Source organism: Camponotus vicinus, unplaced genomic scaffold, assembly GCF_025532165.1.
Source record: "Camponotus vicinus isolate PSW18456_S1 unplaced genomic scaffold, iyCamVici1.0 SCAF_4, whole genome shotgun sequence".
Taxonomy (NCBI): Eukaryota; Metazoa; Arthropoda; class Insecta; order Hymenoptera; family Formicidae; genus Camponotus; species Camponotus vicinus.
Window position 1 is genome coordinate 22,777,835 of NW_028141976.1, and position 7,099 is coordinate 22,784,933.

Genomic DNA, 7,099 nt, shown 5'->3' on the forward strand with positions numbered 1-7,099 from the left:
TTGACGCGGTGGGGTGGCTCAGTACTTGGATGGTGCCTTGAGGTTTATTTTAAATTTTTTAATTTAGGATAAATCTCAAGGAGTCTGAAGGGGAAGCTAAGTACCCAGCACAGCATTGCCACGAGTCGCACAATGGCTCATATGTGGCACGCGCATCTAATGCGTTGGATGCATTGCGTCGTCGACTTTCCGTCGTCGGTGCCGTCAACGTGTCGCGGACGGCGGCGTTTCGTTTTCGCGTTTTCGCGCTTAGCTTTCTCGCGTCATCGCGTTTTCGCGCTTCTGCGTTGGACTTTTCGTATAAAAATCCCAATTTCATTATTGTCACGAGTCTCTACTTCCGATGCCAACTAACTAGGATTTCGAGTTTGCACACGTTGCTATGCAACGTACATTCGCACTTCGTGCTTCGTGCTTCGTGCTTCGTCAAGTGATTCGGCCCGAATTAGTTAGAACTCCATCGATTGCTCGGAATGGTCGTCAATGGGTCCCTTCTCTTTGCTCATTTACAGCCACACGCACTGCGTGTGTTAACCCTGTTGAGGAGTCGAGTGGATTCCCCTAGGCACGATTTTCGCTCGGTAAAAGGGGTTGCTTCCCCATTTTCTAAATTGCTGAATGTTAGCATTTAAAAAATGTGGGTATCCTCTTCTTTTGCCGTCTACTAGCCTGGTGTAGCATATAGCAACCGCGAGAGGCATAATATGTCCGGGCGGAGCACCTGAAATCGTGCTTAGCGGATCCAGGTTCGATACGAGATAGAATAATTATGCGCGAAAAAGAGCTGGTGAACTTCATTTTCCTCTATTTCCGTCAATCATTTCGTCTTCTTTCCGGTTTGGGCTTAGTCTTTGCTCGTTGTATCGTTGCATTCCCGACCGGTTGACTCGAAGTTAATTCTCGTAAGTGAAATGGGATTTTCGCTCGTACCGAAACCGGGAGTGCCGTTCAAAGTATATACATATTAAGTATATACATCGCGCGATCAAATATAAAATTTTTAATCGCATCGAAATAGTGCGGGAACCGCTCAGTATCGCGCGTAAAAGTGCGAAAATAGCGATAAAAATATCGCTCGTGAGTGCGGGAGTGCCGTTAAGTATCGCGCGTCTAAGACTGAGAGGAGGAGGAGGCCTAGGAGAGACATCAGGCTCCGGCAGAGCAACCTTCTGGTAATTTATTTATTTGTAATTATATATTAAATATTAAATATATTTATTATAATTTAAATTAAACAATTAATCGCAACAATTAATTTGATGTTTTTATTTATATTTAACGCGTTAACTGCCGCGGGTATTTTTGGAAAAAGGTCCTTCAGGCCACACCACTTTTTTTTATTAATTTTCTTAAGAATGATGTATTTAGGACTTTCTAACATTTTTTCAAAAAAATTTCGGCTAAGTTGCAAGGTGTGTAACTTCACGCCACGCCAACCATCCCGCCATAAGAAACCTATGCTAAGCGTGCCCTGGTAGCATACACACGGCCAGAAGTTATTGTTCGTGTATACGAAATTATACACGCGGCGTACTGGACTCAACTAGCGTGTATACTTTTTCATGCACATGGCATTTAACGTGTTAAATAAGAGAGAATTAAAGAAAAAGATTTTTAAATTAAAGCTATAATCTTGTAAAGGTGTAAACTTTTATAAAGTTATAAGAGAATTATTAGTAATGTTTTTTAAAATTTATAGAATTATTTTATTAATCTGCTATTATTATATGCATCGAATATAAAATTCAATGTATACAATAATTTTTGAAATATTAATTATTTTGAACGCTGCTACATTGGAATCTTCTTTTGTATGTTATAGATATATAGATCGATGCAACAACCCTGATGATCTGAGAGGAGGAGCAGGCCTAGGAGAGGCATCCTGCACCGGCGGAACAACCTGATGGTGAATATTATTATTTATATATTAATTGTTATAAATCGTTAACTTGTTATACACGAACAATAATTCGATCTTATTATTTAAATGAATTAAAGAGAAAGATTTTTATAAAAGTCATATAAAATTTTCTATTTAAAAAACAGTTTCAAAAATTTATAAAATTTTTCCATACGTATTACCTGCTTATTATTTTACACATCGGATATAAAATTCCGCGCGATAAAATTTTTTTTAAATATTAATTGCATTTTGTGAGCATTATTATAAATGAATTTTATATTTGTATGTTACAGACAACTAGCTTCGATAACAACAATTCCGCTGTTGCGCATCAGTGCCGGTGAGTGAAAAAAACTTTTATTTAACTTTAAGGTAACGGATTCATAGAGATTGCAGATGTAGATGTAGATGTAGATTGTAGATTGTAGATTGTAGATAAATCCGTTGCCTTAAAATGGATGAGCTAGGATGGATTAAATTAAATAAATTAAATTAAATAATTAAATTAAATTAATTAAATTAAATTAAATAATTTTAATAAGTTCTTTCGAACTTATGCTTTACATCTATTACGAAAATATATTGAAATATTAATTAAAAAAAGAAGAGATCAAGAAAAGATTTCTTTGTAAAGATTTTGTCTAATTTATTAAATAAAGGACACGCATTAACAATTATCAATTTTATTAATTTTTGATGCTAATTTATTCTTATAATACGCACTCATCTTCTAATTGCTCATAGCTCATCCATCGTAGAATTTGTTTGTAGATATTGTTTTTAAACTTTACTTTAACTTAATATAAAGCCAAATGATTAATTAATTAAATAATTTGTAATATGATAAATATACACATTAATTTTATATTTTATTATAAAATATAATTTATAGAAATTTGTAGTAATTTGGCTTTATTTCAGTTAAAATAAAGTTATATTCAATATTTAACGAACGATCGTGAAATCGAACGATCGTTACTAAATGAGCGTAAATATTTCACGCTCATTTGCCGGTAATTATCCGGCAAAAGAAGGAGTAATTATCTCCTTCTTCGATCTCTGATTAGAGATCGAGAAAGAAAGTGGCCAGGATCAACGAAAGGTAGGTTCAACTGGCCTGAAGAGTACGGTTAGGGTACGCGGTTAGGGCACGCGGTTAGGGCACGTGACTAAAATATACATGATTAGGTGAGGTGATGATTAGAGATAGGTTCCTCAAATCTCGAATAATTTTAGTTAATCAAGAAGTAGGGTTGTTAAGGCTATTAAGTAAAATCATTAGAATTCTTCTATTAATATTAGGGTTGTTAGAGTTCTTAAGATCATTAGAATTCTGTAATAGTAGGATTGCTAGAGTTATTAAAATTATTAGAATCCTTTAATAGTAGTATTGTTAGGGCTATTAAATAAGATTCATTCTTTCTTTTAATATTCCAATAATCCTAAGGGTAAATTAAAATTTTCATTAAATTGAATTTATTTTTAAAAACGTTGTAAAAATAAATATAATATGTTTTAAAAATAAAAATGTTTTAAAAGTGAAATTTAAATTATCAAAATTATCTTCAGAAATATTAAAGAAATTGCATAATTATTAACGTTTAAGAAATCTTAACATGTTATATTTTATTTAAAAATTTAAAAATATATGTGTATTAAAACAAATATAATATTAAATCCAAATGTTAATGCTATCAATATCAAATTATTATATCGATGTTATTAAATATTTGAATAAATGGAATATTATTATTTGATATTGATAGCATCATAAATTTGTAAATTGTAAATTGTAAATTATAAATAGTTATAATTGTATTTTAATTATAATCTAACATTAATATTTTAATTGTAAAATACAATACAATTATGACTATAATTATATTATATGAAATTGTATTTACGATTGTAAATTCTTATGTAAATTACACGAAAATTATCGAAAGCATACGTATAATGATTACATAATAGTAATTAACATAATAGTAATTCATTATATTAAAATATTTATTTCTGTAGTATATATTTTTGGAATATTCATGAAAGAGTAACTGTTTGTATTTTCATGTCAAAGAGTCATTAATAAATTCGGAAAATTTTTATATAAAATGTAAAAATTTGATGCTAAATTAATGATTAAATATAAGCATTATAAAATTTGACGGACGCCTTCGTTATAGAATCGCGAGTCAATTATTATAAATTTAATGATATGCTTTCTGTTAGCTTTATTTATTTATGAATTCCATATCGCGCGGAACTGAATATTCTTAAAATAAATTATTAAATTATGATTGCGAAAATACCGTGTTCTTTTCGCGTTCTCTTCGCATCCTTATACAAGATTATCATTTTAACAGAAAAATTGTATCGCTGTCCCTCTCGTCAGATAATATTCCTAAATATTGCTAATTAAATATAAAGAAATGTCGAAGAAGAGAGTGAAGATTCGATGTGATAAGTCAACGATTAAATATTAGCTTCACAAAATTTAACGATCACCTTCGATATTATAGAATCGCGAATTAATTATTATGAATTTAATAATTTGTTTTTTCAGTTATATTTGTATTTACGAATTTTTTTTTTCGTATCGGAAGATATTCATAATTAAATTAATAAATTACCATTGCGAAAACACCGTGTTTTTCTCGCGCTTTTTCGCGTTCTTAGACGAGATTGTCATTTTAATAAAAGAGTTATCATTGTTCCTTCCGTTAAATAAACGTTAATGAAAGTTGCGTGGCTCGTACCGCCGAGGAGTCGAAACGATTTTCATCATGGAGAATTATTTCTCACCGGTTCTTGTAAGATCCATTCGCGACGTCTAGTTCGGTACTCTGTTGAAAATTGGGAATTTTTATTGTAAGATTGAAGGAACTAATCCCAGGTTTTCCTAGCAATTTCCGAAAGCAATGATTTCGGTAGTAATTCAACGACGATACGCTTCTTAGCGTCGAATTAATTTAAATAATATATATTTAGATGAGAGAAATGTATCTTTTTTTTTTCTTCACTAAAAATGTTCTATCATTATTAGGATTGGTATTATTATTGTCTATATATATAATGCCAGAAAGATTTAATAGTAGATTAAATATGGATATAGCGTTGTGTATAAATTTTAATTTTTCAAGTAATTTCATATTGTAATTAATTTGTATAAACTTTTTGATAAAAATGATTACGAACGAAATATTTTTAATTAATATAATTTGTCTCTTTTGAAAAATTATTTCTAGTTGCTGGGGATATTAACATTAATTTTTAGTTTCTTTTAAGAAACTATTTGCAGGTATTGGACATCCATCGCCATTTTGAAATATTAGTTTTTAGGTATATACTATTTTATATATATGTATAATAAAATACATGCACAAATTCACGTATCCAAAATATTTTTATAATTTTTAATAATGTTATATATTATATATAAGCGAAATTATACATGAATGTTACATAAAATGTGCGAATACTTAAAAATTTCGAGACAAATCGAATGGGTACCCCTATATCAGTAAGATATTGATTAAAAGAAAAGAAATTATTAATTTAAACGTTATAAGAATAAGAATCTAGAGAATTAATCCAGAATTAATTGTTTAAAATTATTTGATTTATTTTATTTTGCACACTGTTCGAATTGAAATTTTTTAAATCTTGCTGATATCGGGTTCGATTCGTCTCGCGCGCGCGAACGGTACCCCAAATTATATGTGTTCGCACATTTAACACAAACTCCAATAATGCATGTATTTTATTATTTATAAATATAATCGTTCGTAATCACATTTCAATAAAAAAGGTCGTTATATCCATTTAATTTTCAATAAAGAAATATATTTCTTAATAATGGAAGAACATGTTTTCTGATGTGCATATCAATTTCGTCAATTGAAGATAATGACGAGGGATAATTGTCGTTGATTTATTACTGAAATCATTGCTATCGGGAATAGTCCGGAAGATCCAGGATTCGTTCCCTCCTACAGTGAAGTTCCTGACGTTCAATGGATCATTTAACTTTTCTTCGCAGATTGATCTTGCGAAATCTGATGTAGAAACAAGATGTTAATCGTTCTCCATTTTTAAGATCGCTCCTCTTTTTATCGAATTACCGGTATGTCACTCGCGTATCTGCAATTGAATATTCTGAATATTATCGATTTATTTATTCGTCGCGTTTTATCGCGAATTTTAAATCGCGAATTATCTTATAAAAATTCACAAGTAAATCGGTCGGTGAATTGCATATTCACAAACATTACAGACCTCAAATGTTTGTCGAAATATTTTCGATTTTCTATATTTACGTGATAATAATTATATCGCGCACGTGTCTATTGAGAGCTTCGATTATTATATTATAAAAATTATACGTATCGCGATCAAATATTCCGCATATTGTCGACTTATTTATTCGTCGCGTTTTCTCGTGAATTCGAGTCGCGATTTATCTTATAATTTAATCGTTGACTTATACATTGAAGCTTTGTTTATCTTTCCACGTCTTTGAATATATACATATTGTTTTTAATAGTTCGTGCAAAATGCTGGTAGTGCAAATATTTTCTTTTATAATTTAAAAGACGATCGATAACTTTATCAATGACTGTTTTAAACGTGATTCTTTACATTATTTAAATCTTATTAAACTCTACAATTACATCGATTATTAGAGGGACTTTGAAAATCATTCGTTTCGTTATTTTCTATTAAACGTGGCCACAACGCGATTTTTAATTATATTTTAAAGCTTATAGAGCTCATTTCATCTTATTCAGCTAATCATGCGCGAAATAGGATATGTATTTTATTTTCAATCGTGAAATTCGTATAAAATCGCGTATTCGCAAATAAATCGGACAGTGAATTTTATGTTCATAAACAATACGGATCACAAATGTTTGCCAGAATATCTTCGTCTGTCATCATTTGTGTGATAATAATTATATCGCACGCGTGTCTATTGATGGTTTCGATTATCATATTATAAAAATTATGCGTATCTCGCAATCGAATATTCCGATTATTGTCGATTTATTTATTCGTCGCGCTTTCTCGCGAATTTTAAATCGCGATTTATTTAGTAATTTAATTGTTGATTTCGAAGTTTATTCTATCTTTTCATTTTGAATATTTCCTTTGATAATCTATACAAAATGCGCCAGTAATGCAAATACTTTCTTTTAC

At 30.2% G+C, this 7,099-nt stretch overlaps 1 long non-coding RNA gene across 1 annotated transcript; it reads left to right on the top strand.

Moving 5' to 3' along the window:
• Window positions 1-916: 916 nt before the first annotated feature.
• On the top strand, window positions 917-2,367 carry LOC145969682 (uncharacterized). Its single transcript, XR_014438222.1, has 3 exons — window positions 917-1,172; window positions 1,823-1,909; window positions 2,200-2,367. It is a non-coding gene; the product is annotated as an uncharacterized LOC145969682 (long non-coding RNA).
• Window positions 2,368-7,099: the final 4,732 nt, after the last annotated feature.